At 34.2% G+C, this 26059-nt stretch overlaps 1 long non-coding RNA gene across 1 annotated transcript; it reads left to right on the top strand.

The window, feature by feature from the left end:
* The first annotated feature begins 1671 nt into the window (after positions 1–1671).
* LOC126891499 (uncharacterized) lies at positions 1672–22793 on the top strand. Its single transcript, XR_007700501.1, has 2 exons — positions 1672–2058; positions 22753–22793. It is a non-coding gene; the product is annotated as an uncharacterized LOC126891499 (long non-coding RNA).
* Positions 22794–26059: the final 3266 nt, after the last annotated feature.

Below are 26059 nucleotides of genomic sequence, written 5' to 3'. Positions count from 1 at the left end.
ATATCGGTGGTGGTCGAAGTGAAATAAAATGCAATTGCCGTTTCCTTTCATATCACGGTTCTTCTCCGTTATTGACGAATGTGTAGCGAATAACGTGGCTTTGTAGACAAATCTGTGACACAAAGAGGTGTCTTTTGTCGTTCATCGTCTTTCATGAAGACTTTGAAATTTACATTTTCGCGTCCGCTACGGAAAAGATTTCTTCTGTATACCAGAGAAATCTTTTCGTTTAATTTATATAGATGTCGTACCAAGTGTACTGAAGTCTGGTTATTTTATTATTACCAGAAAGGCCAAAAGCATTTTCTTGCACCTCGACCATCCACCTAGATGTTCCTGACGAGAGCTTGACATGAGCTCGAAACACGTCGTGTAGAATATCGGTGGTGGTCGAAGTGAAATAAAATGCAATTGCCGTTTCCTTTCATATCACGGTTCTTCTCCGTTATTGACGAATGTGTAGCGAATAACGTGGCTTTGTAGACAAATCTGTGACACAAAGAGGTGTCTTTTGTCGTTCATCGTCTTTTATGAAGACTTTGAAATTTACATTTTCGCGTCCGCTACGGAAAAGATTTCTTCTGTATACCAGAGAAATCTTTTCGTTTAATTTATATAGATGTCGTACCAAGTGTACTGAAATCTGGTTATTTTATTATTACCAGAAAGGCCAAAAGCATTTTCTTGCACCTCGACCATCCACCTAGATGTTCCTGACGAGAGCTTGACATGAGCTCGAAACACGTCGTGTAGAATATCGGTGGTGCAATTGTGGTTTAAAATCGGTGGTGGTTTAAAATGCAATTGCCGTTTCCTTTCATATATATATATATATATATATATATATATATATATATATATATATATACATATATATATATATACATATATATATATATATATATATATATATATATATATATATATATATACATATATATATATATATATATATATATATATATATATATATATATATATATATATATATATATATTTATATATATATATATATATATATATATATATATATATATATATATATATATATATATATATATTGATACATCTATCCATGTGACTTCCAAAGTAGATTCTCGTAATACGTTGTTACTTCATATATACCGTTATGACTTCCGATTTCGGAAGTCACAACGTTTTGCCTATATTTTTACGAATTTGGCTACTAGATGGTATCAGAAGGCTTATATTAAAAATTTCGCTGGAAGTCATATCGTATCTAACATACTTATAAGATCAGATTTTAGTTCGACGGTATATCACCAGCGCTAGTGTCGCTCCCGTGCTACTATACAGGTTATGTACACAACGCGTAGCGTCTTCCGTACACCACACCGCTCGGTGTGACTTCCGTTTTTTGGCAACCCTGTGTAACGGTTTCCAGACATTTATCTGTTGTAGATTCGCGGTCCTAATCGTACTTAGTGTTTTGTGTGCCTTTTGTTTTTAAACACGAATAATAGCAGATCTGCTTTACTTTTAAAGTTAGCCTTAAATGAAGGTACAATAAGTGTATATATATCTCTGTAATTATATATTTTCTGTACTTATTTTAATCTATAATATTTACTTACCTATTTACTTACCTATTTACTTATATAAATTCATTTTTCTCGTGTTTTTGTTTACTTCCTTTTTCACAATGAACTTCTAATTTAATCTACACTCACCGGCACGAAAAACGGGCACCCCAAAAAAATGGGTAATTTTTGATGTCTCGTATCTCCCAAACCTTTGGTCCGATTTAAGTAATTTTTTTAATATGTTATAGCCTTATTATTTAACAATATAGCTATGATAACATTGTTGATAGACAGGTAAATTTTCATTGTATACCGGGTGTACCAATCAAACTGGGTTTTTTTCTCAATTTTCACAACACCCTGTGGAATATTCTAGCCTTTATAAAATGTTTAAATTAAAGCCTAACTATAGCTCCAGGTTTTATTAACATTCTGTTTTTTTATTCATTCGCTTACGTTGGATAATAAAAAAGTTAAGGACTTTAACAACTAGCCATGTTCTTTATCGATACAGGTGTTTCTAAATATAAGTGCGACAAACTTTAAGGGGTAATTTCTGCATGAAAAAATAATGATCGTTTGGCAAAATAATTTTATATTTGCAAGCATTTGCGGACATAGCTTTATCAAGTAAACGATCATTATTTTTTCATGCAGAATTACCCCTTAAAGTTTGTCGCACTTATTTAGAAACACCATGTATTGATAAAGAACATGTTTAGTTGTTAAAGTCCCTAACTTTTTTATTATCCAACATAAGCGAATGAATAACAAACAGAACATTAAGAAAACCTGGGGCTATAGTTGGGTTTTAATTTCAATATTGTATAAGGGCTAGACTATTCCACAGAGTGTTGTGAAAATTGAAAAAAAAAACCAGTTTGATTGGTACGCCCAGTATACAATGATAATTTACCTGTCTAGAAACAATATTATTACAGCGATATAGTTAAAGAATAAGGCTATAACATATTAAAGAAATACTTAAATCGAAGAATAGGTTTAGGAGATACGAGCCATCAAAAATGACCCATTTTTTGGGGTGCCCGTTTTTCGTGCCGGTGAATGTATCTACTAAATAATCTAAATTATTTTTAAAAATCTTATTAAAAGCTTAAATACAAGAAATGTAGGTAAATGTTCTCATTTAACGAAATTTCCGAAAATTGTGTATTTTTTTGACCCAAGTAGGCTGAAAAATCGATTTTATAGTTATTGTTATTTCGAAAGTAATAAAACGTGTAAAAATTACAAAAAAATTGAATGTACAATCACAATTGAATGGAATTAAATACACGATAAAATGAATCAAGCGCGATAAAAAGTTTAAAGTAATAAATTCTAGTAATAATATAAAATACAGTAAACTCTCTCTTAAGGGGGTAGGCGCAAAATCTCTGTCCAATGCTATTTAAATACATTTATTTTTTTCGAATCCTGAGAAAACTAGTAAATATTTTTTAAAACATACACCCAGAATGAAAGATAACATTATTACGGGGGACCGAAAGTCCCTTAGAATAAAAAAAAGTTTCTTTTGAATGAAATATTCGAAATTAAAAATCACACTAACTTTTCTCTTGTTTTTTCATCCCATTATCTTTATTAAAATAAACATATATTAGGTATATAAGTTATTAAAATAAACATTATATAAGTTTTCAGGGACTTTCTGCCCTCGGTAATAATGTAAGCTTCCATTCTGCGTTTAAATTTTTCAAAAATACTTATTAGTTTTCTCAGAATTCGAAAAAAATTAATGCATTTAATTAGCACTGGACTAAGATTTTGCGCATATCCCCAACGAGCAACTCCTCTATACGGACGGTATTTAAAACAAAATTCATTTGCCGATATATTGAGCCTGTACTCTTCCGGACAATCCCTTAAAATGATGTGTACCTAAATGAAAAAAAAATACATAGGTATTTTTTCCAAATATTTTAGAATACAAAACTACAATATTTATATTTTATTATTTCAAATTAACACAGAGATGACAACGAGTGATATTTGATAACTATTTACCTTATCAGCAGTAGGTAATAAAAATCTGGTTCTAGTGTGGGATCCATCATTAAAATATTTTGTGTGTCGGTCATTAAAAGAAATGTGACACCATAACGCGTTGCTCTAATAATACTTTAACATTGATATTATGTTGTGACTAAAAATGTTAACGGAATGTCTGCTTGATTGAACATATCCAATAAAAATTGTATTTTCTTTTAAAAATGTTTGGGATTGAAGGGAGATTGTTATTGGGATTGAAGGGGAATTAAATTAATAGAGATCGGGAAATATGCACTTAAAAAACCTTAAATTATGCAAAAAACAGTTGAATTGAAATATGCACCAAAATATTATGCTTTTATGCATTTATAAAAAACGCAATAATAATTATTATTGGTGTATTGAAAGTAGGTATTCCAGGTTGTATCTTAGTCGATAGGAAAAAAATTCTGATTCGTTTTTTACGATCTTACGGAGATAGTATAGTTCATTAACGGTTTTTGCTCCAAATTTTAAAGAACGGATTGACGTGAAATTTAGCTTACACATAGGATCCATGTAAAAGAAAAAAAGTGAAAAGAAAACTTTGCCCTGGGGGTTGAGTTTCTCCTCTAATCGGAGGGGAAAAATATACGTTCAAAATAAGTTCGGAAATGGATAAACACACTAATTCTAAGCAACTTCTGTTATATAGAATTTTTCACTAAGTTAATACTTTTTGAGTTATTGGCTAGTCGATATGTCAATTTTTCAACAAAAAACACTTTTATACGGTTTTTTGCCAATAACTCAAAAAGTAAGTAGGTATGTTATCGGGAAAAACATGAAAAATATAGCTTATAAAGTAACAAAATTGATGTACGTATAACTTTTTAGAATCAGTAGAAGCAAAGTTGTAGCTTTGTAGCTAATGTAAAACAGGAAAGAGGTTGATATTCGTCAAATTTAAAAATGAATAATTTCACGTGAAATAACCAAAAAATGATAACAACTAAAAAATGATACACTGTTCTGAGAAAACTTATTACAACTTTTTAAAGTTTTAAAAAAATCTTTTTTATGTTTTCTAAAAAAGTTTCTAGCGTTAAAATTAAGATACTTTCAAAATAAAGTAGGTCCTATTTTTCTTAAAAAACTCCGAAAATCACCCCTTAATTCGGGCTAAGTAAAGGGCTAATTTTTGAAAAAATTGGGTTTTAAAGTAAAATTGTTTAAATTTTGAAAGAGATGCTTTTTTTTTCAAAATGACATAAAATTTATTAGTGCTACCAAAAATTACAAAGTGTAAAAAATGTAGGTTTTGCTTTTCTGAATATTTAGGATTATGTTTTTTTCTTTGAGACAAATATTGGTTAAGATATGGCTGTTCAAAATTGGCATACACAGTTGGTTAGTGACTAGTTCAATCCCTTTCAATTACATACCCTTCAAAAATAAGCACTTTGAACCAATGAAGCTTACAGATCATATTTATAAACAATACATACACGAGTAAATCAACTTGTGAAGTGGTGACGACAAATTTTATTTGCTAACTTCCTTAATTTAATGCTAAAAACTTTTTAACCTTTTTTTAAACACTACAAAAAAGTTGTAATGAGTGTTCCCCAAAAAGTGCTTTAGTTTTTGACACTTCACGTTGGAATATTCAATTTGAAATTTGACGTGTATGAACCTATTTGTCATTAGTTACAACTCTTCTTTTACTGGGTCTAGGGATCTCATACATAAGTACACCATTTTTTTATGGGCTGTATTTTTCTTAAGAATGTTTTTTTCGATAAAATACTTACTTTTTGAGTTAATTGCAAAAAAACCGTTAAAATGTGTTTTTTTTGTTGAAAAAAGAACAAAAAAGAACAATAGTTCCTTAGAATTAGTCATTTAATCCATTTCCGGACTTATTTTAAACGTATATTTTTTCATCCCTAGACGAGGTGAAAGTCACCCCCATGGCAAAAGAAAACATCGGCACAATATCAATTTTCTTCTTTGATATGTTACCTATGTGTATGCCAAATTTTATGTCAATCTTAAGTGGTTTTTTAAAATTTATGGGTTTTGCAATATTTTACCGTCAGCGAACGGACTAATAGAAGAGGATCCGATATAAGGCCGATCTGCATCGATCTATTTAATGGATAACAATAATTATTGGATATGTAATTTAGTATGTTAACAATTATAAAAAACAAGGGGTGCATGATCTAATTTTCTTCTGACTATAATCAATTAATAATTAATAAATGACTTTTATCTACTCTATGTCATATTATATATAAATTTTTAGTTTGTAAAAACTGTCATTATAGATAGCAGTGCTTTAAAGTAAGCATGAAGTAACAATGTATTTTAAATGGGATTTACTTTTTCTCACTGTTTTTGACACACTTTCATATAATCAAATATTCTTTCTTAACTTTCGCGTTTCATGGTGATGACATCTTCTTTTTCTTCAAGTGCCATCTCCGCGAAGGAGGTCGGCAATCATCATAGCTATTCGGACCTTGGAGACGGCTGCTCTGAAAAGTTCGTTTGATGTACATCCGTACCATTCTCTCAGGTTGCGCAACCACGATATTCTGCGTCTCCCTATGCTTCTTTTTCCTTGAATCTTTCCCTGCATAATGAGTTGGAGCAAGTTGTATCTCCACGTGTAATATGTCCGAGATATTCCAATTTTCTGGTTTTAATTGTATTTAAGACTTCCATTTCTTTATTCACCTTTCTCAGAACCTCTTTGTTTGTGACGTGTTCTGTCCATGATATTTTTAGAATTCTTCTATATACCCACATCTCGAATGATTCCAGTTTTTTCATTGATGCCGCATTCAAGGTCCAAGCTTCCATTCCGTAAAACAGAGTCGAGAAAACGTAGCACCTAGCCAACCTTATTCTTAGCTCTAACCTTAGATCTCTTGTGCAGAGCACAAGAGAGGTGATGACATAATGAGCAATAAATTACAAAAAAAAATTTGACAGTTTTGTGGTTTGAAAGAAATTAGAATTTTTATATGTCAAAGTTCTAAGAATTGTAGAATAGAAATGAATTCCAGTGACGAAGAGTTACAGTGTTTTTACTTGTTTATCGTAGATAAAATATTGTATGAAATTGTGCGTGAAGTACTTTTTGCGAACTTACGCGATGTATAACACTCGCTCCGTTTCATAAATAACTATTTTCATATATTAAAAAAAAAAAATGTTTCGACCCGGGTAGATATTATTCCAGATTTTCAGATTTGGGCACAGAGTTGGATTGTTGGGGCATATATGGAGAGCAGGTAGCGCAACAACTATAAACTCAATTTTACAATGGAGACCCGGAGTTAGAAGGAGACGCGGAGGAACTAGAATAAATGGTTACAGGAATTAAAGGAAGATTTATATAGGGCAGGAATTAGAGACTAGCAGAAAAACAAAAGAGGATAGAAAGAAATGGAGAAGCATAGTCAATAGTATCGAGTAGCAGATTGGGAAAAATCTGCTCGAAAAAGATGGATCTAGATAGCTTTTTAGCGGCTAATCCCCACCTGGAGGGTTTAGCCATTTAATTTTTTATTACATATTATTATTGGTACATCAAAAATTAAAAGGACGGTGCCTGTAATAAAATCTAAAATATTAAAATTTTCTATAAGTTCAAATTTATTTATTAACATTTTTGATATAATTTTCATAAATAAATGACTTACTATTAACACTTTTTTAATTAATTCCAATAAATCCATTTTACAGCAATAATAATATATTAGTATTTTTGTAAAATAAATATCAATCATATTATCATAAATAACACAGGTTTACAAAAAAAAAACTAAATTTCGGACAATTTGACGAAACCATATGACAAGGGGGTTTTTGGAGTGGCTGATCACAAATCCGGGGTCTGCTCACCTCTATCGCGTCAGGTAAAGGTCATTTCAAGGTCAAATCAAGATAAATCGACAGTCGCTCTGAAAAAGTATATTAGGGGGTTCTTGGGGTCGCTGAAGATGAATCCGGAGTCCGCTGACCTCTATCTCGTCTAGTTCAACGTCATTTTAAGGTCAAATCAACATAAATTGACACAATTGTTTTGAAAGTATAGGGAGTTTTGGGGTCGCTGATCATGAAAACTTCGGTCCGTTGAGCTCTACTACGTCATGTAAAGGTCATTTCAAGTTCAAATCAGGAGGAGTTAACAAAATTGATTTGACCTTGAAATGGCCTTTACCTGACGTGGTTGAGCTCAACGGGCCCCAGTTTTGTGATCAGGGACCCCAAAAACACCCAAATATACTTTTTCACAGCGATTGTGTTGATCTTGATTTGACCCCGAAATGACCTTCAGCTAGACGTGATAGAGGTGAGCGGATCCTGGATTCGTTATAAGCGACCCCAAAACCCTCCTAATATTCTTTTTCAGAGCGACTGTCGATTTATCTTGATTTGTCCTTGAAATAACCTTTACCTGACGTGATAGAGGTTAGCGAACCCCGGATTCGTAACCAGCGACCCCAAAAACCCCCCTAGTCATATGGTTTCGTCAAATAGTCCGAAACGTATTTTTTTGTAAACCTGTATAATCAAAAGAATATCAATATTTTAATTTAAATAGACAACTTTAAAACACAGACAACTGTATTCACAGTAAAAGTTTAAAAAGATCACACATTACGCTCAAAATAGGAGGTAAATCTAGCAGACGAGTCGTTGTGACTTCCAAAATATGACAACACCGCTGGAAGTGACAACGCGCCTTGAACTACCCTTTATATGGAAGCCATAACGTATGCTGTACGCTTCGGTATATACGTATATATATACAAAATTTATTTTGGTAAATCCTTTCCCCTCAATAGGTAGACCCATTTTATAAGCCCCCCTTTTACCAAATACACATTTTTTAAAAAATAATTCCTAGTAGAAAAGGTGGAAGTCGGACAGCCTCTTCTGTATACCGGAAGTCACAACTTAACGTGCATCAATATATATATATATATATATATATATATGAAAGGAAACGGCAATTGCATTTTATTTCACTTCGACCACCACCGATATTCTACACGACGTGTTTCGAGCTCATGTCAAGCTCTCGTCAGGAACATCTAGGTGGATGGTCGAGGTGTAAGAAAATGCTTTTGGCCTTTCTGGTAATAATAAAATAACCAGACTTCAGTACACTTGGTACGACATCTATATTAATTAAACGAAAAGATTTCTCTGGTATACAGAAGAAATCTTTTCCGTAGGTAGCGGACGCGAAAATGTAAATTTTCAAAGTCTTCATAAAAGACGATGAACGACAAAAGACACCTCTTTGTGTCACAGATTTGTCTACAAAGCCACGTTATTCGCTACACATTCGTCAATAACGGAGAAGAACCGTGATATGAAAGGAAACGGCAATTGCATTTTATTTCAATTTTTCGTTTAATTAATATAGATGTCGTACCAAGTGTACTGAAGTCTGGTTATTTTATTATTACCAGAAAGGCCAAAAGAATTTTCTTACACCTCGACCATCCACCTAGATGTTCCTGACGAGAGCTTGACATGAGCTCGAAACACGTCGTGTAGAATATCGGTGGTGGTCGAAGTGAAATAAAATGCAATTGCCGTTTCCTTTCATATCACGGTTCTTCTCCGTTATTGACGAATGTGTAGCGAATAACGTGGCTTTGTAGACAAATCTGTGACACAAAGAGGTGTCTTTTGTCGTTCATCGTCTTTTATGAAGACTTTGAAAATTTACATTTTCGCGTCCGCTACCTACGGAAAAGATTTCTTCTGTATACCAGAGAATTCTTTTCGTTTAATTAATATAGATGTCGTACCAAGTGTACTGAAGTCTGGTTATTTTATTATTACCAGAAAGGCCAAAAGCATTTTCTTACACCTCGACCATCCACCTAGATGTTCCTGACGAGAGCTTGACATGAGCTCGAAACACGTCGTGTAGAATATCGGTGGTGGTCGAAGTGAAATAAAATGCAATTGCCGTTTCCTTTCATATCACGGTTCTTCTCCGTTATTGACGAATGTGTAGCGAATAACGTGGCTTTGTAGACAAATCTGTGACACAAAGAGGTGTCTTTTGTCGTTCATCGTCTTTTATGAAGACTTTGAAAATTTACATTTTCGCGTCCGCTACCTACGGAAAAGATTTCTTCTGTATATCAGAGAAATCTTTTCGTTTAATTAATATAGATGTCGTACAAAGTGTACTGAAGTCTGGTTATTTTATTATTACCAGAAAGGCCAAAAGCATTTTCTTACACCTCGACCATCCACCTAGATGTTCCTGACGAGAGCTTGACATGAGCTCGAAACACGTAGTGTAGAATATCGGTGGTGGTCGAAGTGAAATAAAATGCAATTGCCGTTTCCTTTCATATCACGGTTCTTCTCCGTTATTGACGAATGTGTAGCGAATAACGTGGCTTTGTAGACAAATCTGTGACACAAAGAGGTGTCTTTTTTCGTTCATCGTCTTTTATGAAGACTTTGAAAAATTTACATTTTCGCGTCCACTACCTACGGAAAAGATTTCTTCTGTATACCAGAGAAATCTTTTCGTTTAATTAATATAGATGTCGTACCAAGTGTACTGAAGTCTGGTTATTTTATTATTACCAGAAAGGCTAAAAGCATTTTCTTGCACCTCGACCATCCACCTAGATGTTCCTGACGAGAGCTTGACATGAGCTCGAAACACGTCGTGTAGAATATCGGTGGTGGTCGAAGTGAAATAAAATGCAATTGCCGTTTCCTTTCATATCACGGTTCTTCTCCGTTATTGACGAATGTGTAGCGAATAACGTGGCTTTGTAGACAAATCTGTGACACAAAGAGGTGTCTTTTGTCGTTCATCGTCTTTTATGAAGACTTTGAAAATTTACATTTTCGCGTCCGCTACCTACGGAAAAGATTTCTTCTGTATATCAGAGAAATCTTTTCGTTTAATTAATATAGATGTCGTACAAAGTGTACTGAAGTCTGGTTATTTTATTATTACCAGAAAGGCCAAAAGCATTTTCTTACACCTCGACCATCCACCTAGATGTTCCTGACGAGAGCTTGACATGAGCTCGAAACACGTCGTGTAGAATATCGGTGGTGGTCGAAGTGAAATAAAATGCAATTGCCGTTTCCTTTCATATCACGGTTCTTCTCCGTTATTGACGAATGTGTAGCGAATAACGTGGCTTTGTAGACAAATCTGTGACACAAAGAGGTGTCTTTTGTCGTTCATCGTCTTTTATGAAGACTTTGAAAAATTTACATTTTCGCGTCCACTACCTACGGAAAAGATTTCTTCTGTATACCAGAGAAATCTTTTCGTTTAATTAATATAGATGTCGTACCAAGTGTACTGAAGTCTGGTTATTTTATTATTACCAGAAAGGCCAAAAGCATTTTCTTGCACCTCGACCATCCACCTAGATGTTCCTGACGAGAGCTTGACATGAGCTCGAAACACGTCGTGTAGAATATCGGTGGTGGTCGAAGTGAAATAAAATGCAATTGCCGTTTCCTTTCATATCACGGTTCTTCTCCGTTATTGACGAATGTGTAGCGAATAACGTGGCTTTGTAGACAAATCTGTGACACAAAGAGGTGTCTTTTGTCGTTCATCGTCTTTTATGAAGACTTTGAAAATTTACATTTTCGCGTCCGCTACCTACGGAAAAGATTTCTTCTGTATACCAGAGAATTCTTTTCGTTTAATTAATATAGATGTCGTACCAAGTGTACTGAAGTCTGGTTATTTTATTATTACCAGAAAGGCCAAAAGCATTTTCTTACACCTCGACCATCCACCTAGATGTTCCTGACGAGAGCTTGACATGAGCTCGAAACACGTCGTGTAGAATATCGGTGGTGGTCGAAGTGAAATAAAATGCAATTGCCGTTTCCTTTCATATCACGGTTCTTCTCCGTTATTGACGAATGTGTAGCGAATAACGTGGCTTTGTAGACAAATCTGTGACACAAAGAGGTGTCTTTTGTCGTTCATCGTCTTTTATGAAGACTTTGAAAATTTACATTTTCGCGTCCGCTACCTACGGAAAAGATTTCTTCTGTATATCAGAGAAATCTTTTCGTTTAATTAATATAGATGTCGTACAAAGTGTACTGAAGTCTGGTTATTTTATTATTACCAGAAAGGCCAAAAGCATTTTCTTACACCTCGACCATCCACCTAGATGTTCCTGACGAGAGCTTGACATGAGCTCGAAACACGTCGTGTAGAATATCGGTGGTGGTCGAAGTGAAATAAAATGCAATTGCCGTTTCCTTTCATATCACGGTTCTTCTCCGTTATTGACGAATGTGTAGCGAATAACGTGGCTTTGTAGACAAATCTGTGACACAAAGAGGTGTCTTTTGTCGTTCATCGTCTTTTATGAAGACTTTGAAAAATTTACATTTTCGCGTCCACTACCTACGGAAAAGATTTCTTCTGTATACCAGAGAAATCTTTTCGTTTAATTAATATAGATGTCGTACCAAGTGTACTGAAGTCTGGTTATTTTATTATTACCAGAAAGGCCAAAAGCATTTTCTTGCACCTCGACCATCCACCTAGATGTTCCTGACGAGAGCTTGACATGAGCTCGAAACACGTCGTGTAGAATATCGGTGGTGGTCGAAGTGAAATAAAATGCAATTGCCGTTTCCTTTCATATCACGGTTCTTCTCCGTTATTGACGAATGTGTAGCGAATAACGTGGCTTTGTAGACAAATCTGTGACACAAAGAGGTGTCTTTTGTCGTTCATCGTCTTTTATGAAGACTTTGAAAATTTACATTTTCGCGTCCGCTACCTACGGAAAAGATTTCTTCTGTATACCAGAGAATTCTTTTCGTTTAATTAATATAGATGTCGTACCAAGTGTACTGAAGTCTGGTTATTTTATTATTACCAGAAAGGCCAAAAGCATTTTCTTACACCTCGACCATCCACCTAGATGTTCCTGACGAGAGCTTGACATGAGCTCGAAACACGTCGTGTAGAATATCGGTGGTGGTCGAAGTGAAATAAAATGCAATTGCCGTTTCCTTTCATATCACGGTTCTTCTCCGTTATTGACGAATGTGTAGCGAATAACGTGGCTTTGTAGACAAATCTGTGACACAAAGAGGTGTCTTTTGTCGTTCATCGTCTTTTATGAAGACTTTGAAAATTTACATTTTCGCGTCCGCTACCTACGGAAAAGATTTCTTCTGTATATCAGAGAAATCTTTTCGTTTAATTAATATAGATGTCGTACAAAGTGTACTGAAGTCTGGTTATTTTATTATTACCAGAAAGGCCAAAAGCATTTTCTTACACCTCGACCATCCACCTAGATGTTCCTGACGAGAGCTTGACATGAGCTCGAAACACGTCGTGTAGAATATCGGTGGTGGTCGAAGTGAAATAAAATGCAATTGCCGTTTCCTTTCATAGCACGGTTCTTCTCCGTTATTGACGAATGTGTAGCGAATAACGTGGCTTTGTAGACAAATCTGTGACACAAAGAGGTGTCTTTTGTCGTTCATCGTCTTTTATGAAGACTTTGAAAAATTTACATTTTCGCGTCCACTACCTACGGAAAAGATTTCTTCTGTATACCAGAGAAATCTTTTCGTTTAATTAATATAGATGTCGTACCAAGTGTACTGAAGTCTGGTTATTTTATTATTACCAGAAAGGCCAAAAGCATTTTCTTGCACCTCGACCATCCACCTAGATGTTCCTGACGAGAGCTTGACATGAGCTCGAAACACGTCGTGTAGAATATCGGTGGTGGTCGAAGTGAAATAAAATGCAATTGCCGTTTCCTTTCATATCACGGTTCTTCTCCGTTATTGACGAATGTGTAGCGAATAACGTGGCTTTGTAGACAAATCTGTGACACAAAGAGGTGTCTTTTGTCGTTCATCGTCTTTTATGAAGACTTTGAAAATTTACATTTTCGCGTCCGCTACCTACGGAAAAGATTTCTTCTGTATACCAGAGAAATCTTTTCGTTTAATTAATATAGATGTCGTACCAAGTGTACTGAAGTCTGGTTATTTTATTATTACCAGAAAGGCCAAAAGCATTTTCTTACACCTCGACCATCCACCTAGATGTTCCTGACGAGGGCTTGACATGAGCTCGAAACACGTCGTGTAGAATATCGGTGGTGGTCGAAGTGAAATAAAATGCAATTGCCGTTTCCTTTCATATCACGGTTCTTCTCCGTTATTGACGAATGTGTAGCGAATAACGTGGCTTTGTAGATAAATCTGTGACACAAAGAGGTGTCTTTTGTCGTTCGTCGTCTTTTATGAAGACTTTGAAAAAATTTACATTTTCGCCTCCGCTACCTACGGAAAAGATTTCTTCTGTATACCAGAGAAATCTTTTCGTTTAATTAATATAGATGTCGTACCAAGTGTACTGAAGTCTGGTTATTTTATTATTACCAGAAAGGCCAAAAGCATTTTCTTACACCTCGACCATCCACCTAGATGTTCCTGACGAGAGCTTGACATGAGCTCGAAACACGTCGTGTAGAATATCGGTGGTGGTCGAAGTGAAATAAAATGCAATTGCCGTTTCCTTTCATAGCACGGTTCTTCTCCGTTATTGACGAATGTGTAGCGAATAACGTGGCTTTGTAGACAAATCTGTGACACAAAGAGGTGTCTTTTGTCGTTCATCGTCTTTTATGAAGACATTGAAAATTTACATTTTCGCGTCCGCTACCTACGGAAAAGATTTCTTCTGTATACCAGAGAATTCTTTTCGTTTAATTAATATAGATGTCGTACCAAGTGTACTGAAGTCTGGTTATTTTATTATTACCAGAAAGGCCAAAAGCATTTTCTTACACCTCGACCATCCACCTAGATGTTCCTGACGAGAGCTTGACATGAGCTCGAAACACGTCGTGTAGAATATCGGTGGTGGTCGAAGTGAAATAAAATGCAATTGCCGTTTCCTTTCATATCACGGTTCTTCTCCGTTATTGACGAATGTGTAGCGAATAACGTGGCTTTGTAGAAAAATCTGTGACACAAAGAGGTGTCTTTTGTCGTTCATCGTCTTTTATGAAGACTTTGAAAATTTACATTTTCGCGTCCGCTACCTACGGAAAAGATTTCTTCTGTATATCAGAGAAATCTTTTCGTTTAATTAATATAGATGTCGTACAAAGTGTACTGAAGTCCGGTTATTTTATTATTACCAGAAAGGCCAAAAGCATTTTCTTACACCTCGACCATCCACCTAGATGTTCCTGACGAGAGCTTGACATGAGCTCGAAACACGTCGTGTAGAATATCGGTGGTGGTCGAAGTGAAATAAAATGCAATTGCCGTTTCCTTTCATATCACGGTTCTTCTCCGTTATTGACGAATGTGTAGCGAATAACGTGGCTTTGTAGACAAATCTGTGACACAAAGAGGTGTCTTTTTTCGTTCATCGTCTTTTATGAAGACTTTGAAAAATTTACATTTTCGCGTCCACTACCTACGGAAAAGATTTCTTCTGTATACCAGAGAAATCTTTTCGTTTAATTAATATAGATGTCGTACCAAGTGTACTGAAGTCTGGTTATTTTATTATTACCAGAAAGGCCAAAAGCATTTTCTTGCACCTCGACCATCCACCTAGATGTTCCTGACGAGAGCTTGACATGAGCTCGAAACACGTCGTGTAGAATATCGGTGGTGGTCGAAGTGAAATAAAATGCAATTGCCGTTTCCTTTCATATCACGGTTCTTCTCGGTTATTGACGAATGTGTAGCGAATAACGTGGCTTTGTAGACAAATCTGTGACACAAAGAGGTGTCTTTTGTCGTTCATCGTCTTTTATGAAGACTTTGAAAATTTACATTTTCGCGTCCGCTACCTACGGAAAAGATTTCTTCTGTATATCAGAGAAATCTTTTCGTTTAATTAATATAGATGTCGTACAAAGTGTACTGAAGTCTGGTTATTTTATTATTACCAGAAAGGCCAAAAGCATTTTCTTACACCTCGACCATCCACCTAGATGTTCCTGACGAGAGCTTGACATGAGCTCGAAACACGTCGTGTAGAATATCGGTGGTGGTCGAAGTGAAATAAAATGCAATTGCCGTTTCCTTTCATATCACGGTTCTTCTCCGTTATTGACGAATGTGTAGCGAATAACGTGGCTTTGTAGACAAATCTGTGACACAAAGAGGTGTCTTTTGTCGTTCATCGTCTTTTATGAAGACTTTGAAAATTTACATTTTCGCGTCCGCTACCTACGGAAAAGATTTCTTCTGTATACCAGAGAATTCTTTTCGTTTAATTAATATAGATGTCGTACCAAGTGTACTGAAGTCTGGTTATTTTATTATTACCAGAAAGGCCAAAAGCATTTTCTTACACCTCGACCATCCACCTAGATGTTCCTGACGAGAGCTTGACATGAGCTCGAAACACGTCGTGTAGAATATCGGTGGTGGTCGAAGTGAAATAAAATGCAATTGCCGTTTCCTTTCATATCACGGTTCTTCTCCGTTATTGACGAATGTGTAGCGAATAACGTGGCTTTGTAGACAAATCTGTGACACAAAGAGGTGTCTTTTGTCGTTCATCGTCTTTTATGAAGACTTTGAAAATTTACATTTTCGCGTCCGCTACCTACGGAAAAGATTTCTTCTGTATATCAGAGAAATCTTTTCGTTTAATTAATATAGATGTCGTACAAAGTGTACTGAAGTCTGGTTATTTTATTATTACCAGAAAGGCCAAAAGCATTTTCTTACACCTCGACCATCCACCTAGATGTTCCTGACGAGAGCTTGACATGAGCTCGAAACACGTCGTGTAGAATATCGGTGGTGGTCGAAGTGAAATAAAATGCAATTGCCGTTTCCTTTCATATCACGGTTCTTCTCCGTTATTGACGAATGTGTAGCGAATAACGTGGCTTTGTAGACAAATCTGTGACACAAAGAGGTGTCTTTTGTCGTTCATCGTCTTTTATGAAGACTTTGAAAAATTTACATTTTCGCGTCCACTACCTACGGAAAAGATTTCTTCTGTATACCAGAGAAATCTTTTCGTTTAATTAATATAGATGTCGTACCAAGTGTACTGAAGTCTGGTTATTTTATTATTACCAGAAAGGCCAAAAGCATTTTCTTGCACCTCGACCATCCACCTAGATGTTCCTGACGAGAGCTTGACATGAGCTCGAAACACGTCGTGTAGAATATCGGTGGTGGTCGAAGTGAAATAAAATGCAATTGCCGTTTCCTTTCATATCACGGTTCTTCTCCGTTATTGACGAATGTGTAGCGAATAACGTGGCTTTGTAGACAAATCTGTGACACAAAGAGGTGTCTTTTGTCGTTCATCGTCTTTTATGAAGACTTTGAAAATTTACATTTTCGCGTCCGCTACCTACGGAAAAGATTTCTTCTGTATACCAGAGAATTCTTTTCGTTTAATTAATATAGATGTCGTACCAAGTGTACTGAAGTCTGGTTATTTTATTATTACCAGAAAGGCCAAAAGCATTTTCTTACACCTCGACCATCCACCTAGATGTTCCTGACGAGAGCTTGACATGAGCTCGAAACACGTCGTGTAGAATATCGGTGGTGGTCGAAGTGAAATAAAATGCAATTGCCGTTTCCTTTCATATCACGGTTCTTCTCCGTTATTGACGAATGTGTAGCGAATAACGTGGCTTTGTAGACAAATCTGTGACACAAAGAGGTGTCTTTTGTCGTTCATCGTCTTTTATGAAGACTTTGAAAATTTACATTTTCGCGTCCGCTACCTACGGAAAAGATTTCTTCTGTATATCAGAGAAATCTTTTCGTTTAATTAATATAGATGTCGTACAAAGTGTACTGAAGTCTGGTTATTTTATTATTACCAGAAAGGCCAAAAGCATTTTCTTACACCTCGACCATCCACCTAGATGTTCCTGACGAGAGCTTGACATGAGCTCGAAACACGTCGTGTAGAATATCGGTGGTGGTCGAAGTGAAATAAAATGCAATTGCCGTTTCCTTTCATATCACGGTTCTTCTCCGTTATTGACGAATGTGTAGCGAATAACGTGGCTTTGTAGACAAATCTGTGACACAAAGAGGTGTCTTTTGTCGTTCATCGTCTTTTATGAAGACTTTGAAAAATTTACATTTTCGCGTCCACTACCTACGGAAAAGATTTCTTCTGTATACCAGAGAAATCTTTTCGTTTAATTAATATAGATGTCGTACCAAGTGTACTGAAGTCTGGTTATTTTATTATTACCAGAAAGGCCAAAAGCATTTTCTTGCACCTCGACCATCCACCTAGATGTTCCTGACGAGAGCTTGACATGAGCTCGAAACACGTCGTGTAGAATATCGGTGGTGGTCGAAGTGAAATAAAATGCAATTGCCGTTTCCTTTCATATCACGGTTCTTCTCCGTTATTGACGAATGTGTAGCGAATAACGTGGCTTTGTAGATAAATCTGTGACACAAAGAGGTGTCTTTTGTCGTTCATCGTCTTTTATGAAGACTTTGAAAAAATTTACATTTTCGCCTCCGCTACCTACGGAAAAGATTTCTTCTGTATACCAGAGAAATCTTTTCGTTTAATTAATATAGATGTCGTACCAAGTGTACTGAAGTCTGGTTATTTTATTATTACCAGAAAGGCCAAAAGCATTTTCTTACACCTCGACCATCCACCTAGATGTTCCTGACGAGAGCTTGACATGAGCTCGAAACACGTCGTGTAGAATATCGGTGGTGGTCGAAGTGAAATAAAATGCAATTGCCGTTTCCTTTCATAGCACGGTTCTTCTCCGTTATTGACGAATGTGTAGCGAATAACGTGGCTTTGTAGACAAATCTGTGACACAAAGAGGTGTCTTTTGTCGTTCATCGTCTTTTATGAAGACATTGAAAATTTACATTTTCGCGTCCGCTACCTACGGAAAAGATTTCTTCTGTATACCAGAGAAATCTTTTCGTTTAATTAATATATATATATATATATATATATATATATATATATATATATATATATATATATATTCAACCTCTCATCTTTATTGATAAGCCCAGAGAGGTTGAAGAGGGCGAAACACATTTCTAAGAACAGGTGTTTGGATCTTTGATTCTATTCAAGAAATTTTTCCCAACCTGAAATGGTGGATGTGTGAATTGTTCGTAAGGGGATTTTTCCACATTCTCTATTTCATTTGTTTGATTTAGTTACGTTTGGTCGGTAAACCAATAACTTAGATCTTTTGATCACTGAGTGTGTTTCAAAGATTTACATCTTTTGTTTTTTTGTTTTTCAAACATATATTTTACTTATAGTAATTAGGGAATTAAAACGTGAGGCTGTCATGGTCAGATTATGCGGCGTAGATATACGCTCCTGCTATGTCTGGGTCTCGAATGTTGTTTTTTGTTGAAATGTGTCTAAAGATATTCAACCTCTCATCTTTATTGATAAGCCCAGAGAGGTTGAAGAGGGCGAAACACATTTCTAAGAACAGGTGTTTGGATCTTTGATTCTATTCAAGAAATTTTTCCCAACCTGAAATGGTGGATGTGTGAATTGTTCGTAAGGGGATTTTTCCACATTCTCTATTTCATTTGTTTGATATATATATATATATATATATATATATATATATATATATATATATATATATATATATATATTGATACATGTATCCATGTGACTTCCAAAGTAGATTCTCGTAATACGTTGTTACTTCATATATACCGTTATGACTTCCGATTTCGGAAGTCACAACGTTTTGCCTATATTTTTACAAATTTGGCTACTATATGGTATCAGAAGGCTTATATTAAAAATTTCGCTGGAAGTCATATCGTAACTAACATACTCATAAGATCAGATTTTAGTTCGACGGTATATCACCAGCGCTAGTGTCGCTCCCGTGCTACTATACAGGTTATGTACACAACGCGTAGCGTCTTCCGTATACCACACCGCTCGGTGTGACTTCCGTTTTTTGGCAACCCTGTGTAACGGTTTCCAGACATTTATCTGTTGTAGATTCGCGGTCCTAATCGTACTTAGTGTTTTGTGTGCCTTTTGTTTTTAAACATGAATAATAGCAGATCTGCTTTACTTTTAAAGTTAGCCTTAAATGAAGGTACAATAAGTGATTATATATCTCTATAATTATATATTTTCTGTACTTATTTTAATCTATAATATTTACTTACCTATTTACTTATATAAATTCATTTTTCTCGTGTTTTTGTTTACTTCCTTTTTTACAATGAACTTCTAATTTAATCTACACTCACCGGCACGAAAAACGGGCACCCCAAAAAAATGGGTAATTTTTGATGTCTCGTATCTCCCAAACCTTTGGTCCGATTTAAGTAATTTTTTTAATATGTTATAGCCGTATTCAACAAAATTTGAACACCCTAAAATGCATAAAGTAACATGGAGGTCACCTGATCAGAAAACGTATAGCCAAATTGATCACATACTAATAAACAAAAGAAAACAATCTTCAATGAAGGACGTGAGAACTTTCAGAGGTGCGTGTGCGGATTCAGACCACTATATGGTCGCAGCCACCATAAGACAAAAAGTTAAAATCCAAACTAAACAGAAAAATCAACAGAAAAAATGGAATGTCAATAAATTGCAGAATGCAGATATTAGAAAAAAATATGAAGAAGAAGTAACAGTGCAAATAAGAGAGAAATATAAAGCAGAGGACATCAAATCAGAATGGGACATGATCAAAAAGTCAATAGAAGAAGCTGCAAAAAAGCAGGTAGGCAAACACCAGAAGAAAACAAAAAACGAATGGTATAACAACGAATGTAAAGAACTAACAGCACAAAAGGTGCAAGCACGAATTAAATGGCTGAGAACGGATAAAGAGGAAGACAGAGAAAGTTATGAAAAATTAAGAAAGGACGCTAAGAAAATTACGACAAAATAAAAGAAGATGGGCAGTTGAAAAGATGCAAGAAATAGAACAGGAAAGAACAAATAGAAACACGAAACATTTCTATAAAAATATTAAAGAACAAACCAAAAAATACAAAGGTAAAACAAACGGAATAAAAAATAAAGAGGGAATAGTCATTGTAGAAGACAATGAATATAGGCAGGTATGGGCAGATCACTACAGAGAACTCTTGACGAAGGAATACACTGGAGAAGAAATGCACGAAGAAGAGGAAACGGTGGACGAAGAAGCAGACGAAATACACATTGCAGTCTCAAAACAGCCAACAATAGATGAACTCGAGGAAGTAATACAGAAGAGCAAAAATGGAAAAGCTCCAGGAAAAGACGAAATTAACATGGAACTTATAAAATATGGAGGAAAGGAACTGAAGGAAAAAATACTATCACTATTGAAAAATATATGGAAGGAAGAGAAGATGCCAGAGGACTGGGAGATAGGGCAGGTAATAACAATACATAAAAAGGGAGACCAACAAATTTGTGAAAATTATAGAGGAATAACACTACTAAGCACAACATATAAAATATTGACTTCGATAATAAGAAAAAGATTGTCAAAGATCACGAAGAAGAGAGTGGGACAGTACCAATGTGGATTCACAGAAGGAAGATCAACAATAGATGCTATACACACAATAAAACAAATAATGGAAAAAGCAAATGAATACAAACTGCAATTAGAAATGCTATTCATCGATTTCAAACAGGCATTTGATTCTATTAAGAGAAAACAACTAATGATTGCCCTGGAAAAATTAAAAATCCCACATAAACTCAGAAAATTAATAAATATGACAATGAGAACTACCAAAATTAGCATAAAGACGCAAAGAGGCGAGACAGATGAATTCATTATAAATAAAGGAGTGAAACAAGGGGATGCCTTATCCACGACAGTGTTTAATCTAGCTTTAGAATATGTACTACGAAATATAAACAAAGGAAACCTAAGAACAAGAGGTGGACAAATAATCGCATATGCAGACGACATTGTTATTATTGCAAAAAATAGAAACATAATGAAAGAAATGCTAGAAGAAATAAAAGAGAAAGGGGAGACAATGGGACTCACATTAAATGAAGAAAAGACGAAAATATTAAGACTAGGGAAACCAGCAATAAAAGGAAAAACCAAAATAGGAAATTCAGAGTTTGAAGATGTAGAACATTTCAAATACCTAGGAGTGACAATAAGCAAAACGGGTGAAAGAATACCAGAAATAAAAGAAAAAATATTGGCAGCGAATAAAGCTTATTTTGCAAATAAAACACTACTTAAAAGCAAAATACTGTCTATTAAAACCAAGATGAGAATGTATAACACCATAATTAGACCAATATTATTATACGCAGCAGAAACAATGACGATGACTAAAAAAGATGAAGAAAACTTAGGAATAGTGGAGAGAAAGATCATGAGAACCATACTGGGACCAATCAGAACAGAGCAAAATGAATATCGAAGCCGAACAAATGCAGAGATTAAGAAAGTACTAAAAGAAGATATCGTGACCAAAATAAAGCAATGCAGAGTTAGATGGTTAGGTCACATCTGGCGGGCAGGAGATGAAGCAGTGACATATGCTATGATAGAATGGAATCCAGGAGGAAGAAAGAAAAGAGGAAGACCAAGATCAAAGTGGTTGCAAGAAGTTGAAGAAGACTTAAAAAACGCAGGAGTCAGAGAATGGCGGGGAAAAACTAGAGATAGGAAAAAATGGAGAGAAATCGTTAAGAAGATAACATAAGCAAAAGGGACTGATCCTCCTAAGAAATAGGATCTAGAAAGCTTACGCGACTTAGCCCCATATCGGGGTGTACAGTCACTATATATATATATATATATATATATATATATATATATATATATATATATATATATATATATATATATATATATATATATATATATATATATATATATATATATATATATATATAGCCGTATTATTTAACAATATAGCTATGATAACATTGTTGATAGACAGGTAAATTTTCATTGTATACCGGGTGTACCAATCAAACTGAGTTTTTTTCTCAATTTTCACAACACCCTGGGGAATATTCTAGCCTTTATAAAATATTTAAATTAAAGCCTAACTATAGCTCCAGGTTTTGTTAACATTCTGTTTTTTTATTCATTCGCTTACGTTGGATAATAAAAAAGTTAAGGACTTTAACAACTAGCCATGTTCTTTATCGATAAAGGTGTTTCCAAATATAAGTGCGACAAACTTTAAGGGGTAATTTCTGCATGAAAAATAATGATCGTTTGGCAAAATAATTTTATATTTGCAAGCATTTGCGGACATAGCTTTATCAAGTAAACGATCATTATTTTTTCATGCAGAATTACCCCTTAAAGTTTGTCGCACTTATTTAGAAACACCATGTATTGATAAAGAACATGTTTAGTTGTTAAAGTCCCTAACTTTTTTATTATCCAACATAAGCGAATGAATAACAAACAGAACATTAAGAAAACCTGGGGCTATAGTTGGGTTTTAATTTCAATATTGTATAAAGGCTAGAATATTCCACAGAGTGTTGTGAAAATTGAAAAAAAAACCAGTTTGATTGGTACGCCCAGTATACAATGATAGTTTACCTGTCTAGAAACAATATTATTACAGCGATATAGTTAAAGAATAAGGCTATAACATATTAAAGAAATACTTAAATCGGAGAATAGGTTTAGTAGATACGAGCCATCAAAAATGACCCATTTTTTGGGGTGCCCGTTTTTCGTGCCGGTGAATGTATCTATTAAATAATCTAAATTATTTTTAAAAATCTTATTAAAAGCTTAAATACAAGAAATGTAGGTAAATGTTCTCATTTAACGAAATTTCCGAAAATTGTGTATTTTTTGACCCAAGTAGGCTGAAAAATCGATTTTATAGTTATTGTTATTTCGAAAGTAATAAAACGTGTAAAAATTACAAAAAAATTGAATGTACAATTACAATTGAATGGAATTAAATACACGATAAAATGAATCAAGAGCGATAAAAAGTTTAAAGTAATAAATTCTAGTAATAATATAAAATACAGTAAACTCTCTCTTAAGGGGGTAGGCGCAAAATCTCTGACCAATGCTATTTAAATACATTTATTACAACTAATAAATATTTTTAAAACATACACCCAGAATGAAAGATAACATTATTACGGGGGACCGAAAGTCCCTTAGAATAAAAAAAAGTTTCTTTTGAATGAAATATTCGAAATTAAAAATCACACTAACTTTTCTCTTGTTTTTTCATCCCATTATCTTTATTAAAATAAACATATATTAGGTATATAAGTTAGTAAAATAAACATTATATAAGTTTTCAGGGACTTTCTGCCCTCGGTAATAATGTAAGCTTCCATTCTGCGTTTAAATTTTTCAAAAATACTTATTAGTTTTCTCAGAATTCGAAAAAAATTAATGCATTTAATTAGTACTCGACTAAGATTTTGCGCCTATCCCCAACGAGCACCTCCTCTATACGGACGGTATTTAAAACAAAATTCATTTGCCGATATATTGAGCCTGTACTCTTCCGGACAATCCCTTAAAATGATGTGTACCTAAATGAAAAAAAAAATACATAGGTATTTTTTCCAAATATTTTAGAATACAAAACTACAATATTTATATTTTATTATTTCAAATTAACACAGAGATGACAACGAGTGATATTTGATAACTCTTTACCTTATCAGCAGTAGGTAATAAAAATCTGGTTCTCTTAGTGTGGTATCCGTCATTAAAATCTTTTGTGTGTCGGTCATTAAAAGAAATGTGACACCATAACGCGTTGCTCTAATAATACTTTAACATTGATATTATGTTGTGACTAAAAATGTTAACGGAATGTCTGCTTGATTGAACGTATCCAGCAAAAATTGTATTTTCTTTTAAAAATGTTTGGGATTGAAGGGAGACTTTGACTGTATGATAAAACAATAATTATACAAACAAAACAGTCAAAACATAATTATCAAGATTTTTGCTGTAAACTCGTGGAGAAATACATTAAATTAATAGAGACCGGGAAATATGCACTTAAAAAACCTTAAATTATGCAAAAAACAGTTGAATTGAAATATGCACCAAAATATTATGCTTTTATGCATTTATAAAAAACGCAATAATAATTATTATTGGTGTATTGAAAGTAGGTATTCCAGGTTGTATCTTAGTCGATAGGAAAAATATTCTGATTCGTTTTTTACGATCTTACGGAGATAGTATAGTTCATTAACGGTTTTTGCTCCAAATTTTAAAGAACGAATTGACGTGAAATTTAGCTTACACATAGGACCCATGTAAAAGAAAAAAAGTGAAAAGAAAACTTTGCCCTGGGGGATGAGTTTCTCCTCTAATCGGAGGGGAAAAATATACGTTCAAAATAAGTTCGGAAATGGATAAACACACTAATTCTAAGCAACTTCTGTTATATAGAATTTTTCACTAAGTTAATACTTTTTGAGTTATTGGCTAGTCGATATGTCAATTTTCCAACAAAAAACACTTTTATACGGTTTTTTGTCAATAACTCAAAAAGTAAGTAGGTATGTTATCGGGAAAAACATTAAAAATATAGCTTATAAAGTAACAAAATTGATGTACGTATAACTTTTTAGAATCAGTAGAAGCAAAGTTGTAGCTTTGTAGCTAATGTAAAACAGGAAACAGGTTCATATTCGTCAAATTTAAAAATGAATAATTTCATGTGAAATAACCAAAAAATGATAGCAACTAAAAAATGATACACTGTTCTGAGAAAACTTATTACAACTTTTTAAAGTTTTAAAAAAATCTTTTTTATGTTTTCTAAAAAAGTTTCTAGCGTTAAAATTAAGAAAGATACTTTCAAAATAAAGTAGGTCCTATTTTTCTTAAAAAACTCCGAAAATCACCCCTTAATTCGGGCTAAGTAAAGGGCTAATTTTTGAAAAAATTGGGTTTTAAAGTAAAATTGTTTAAATTTTGAAAGAGATGCTTTTTTTTTCAAAATGACATAAAATTTATTAGTGCTACCAAAAATTACAAAGTGTAAAAAATGTAGGTTTTGCTTTTCTGAATATTTAGGATTATGTTTTTTTCTTTGAGACAAATATTGGTTAAGATATGGCTGTTCAAAATTGGCATACACAGTTGGTTAGTGACTAGTTCAATCCCTTTCAATTACATCCCCTTCAAAAATAAGCACTTTGAACCAATGAAGCTTACAGATCATATTTATAAACAATACATACACGAGTAAATCAACTTGTGAAGTGGTGACGATAAATTTTATTTGCTAACTTCCTTAATTTAATGCTAAAAACTGTTTAACCTTTTTTTAAACACTACAAAAAAGTTGTAATGAGTGTTCCCCAAAAAGTGCTTTAGTTTTTGACACTTCACGTTGGAATATTCAATTTGAAATTTGACGTGTATGAACCTATTTGTCATTAGTTACAACTCTTCTTTTACTGGGTCTAGGGATCTCATACATAAGTACACCATTTTTTTATGGGG

This window comes from Diabrotica virgifera, chromosome 9, assembly GCF_917563875.1.
Source record: "Diabrotica virgifera virgifera chromosome 9, PGI_DIABVI_V3a".
Classification (NCBI taxonomy): domain Eukaryota; kingdom Metazoa; phylum Arthropoda; class Insecta; order Coleoptera; family Chrysomelidae; genus Diabrotica; species Diabrotica virgifera.
This window is presented reverse-complemented; position numbering and strand designations above follow the sequence as displayed.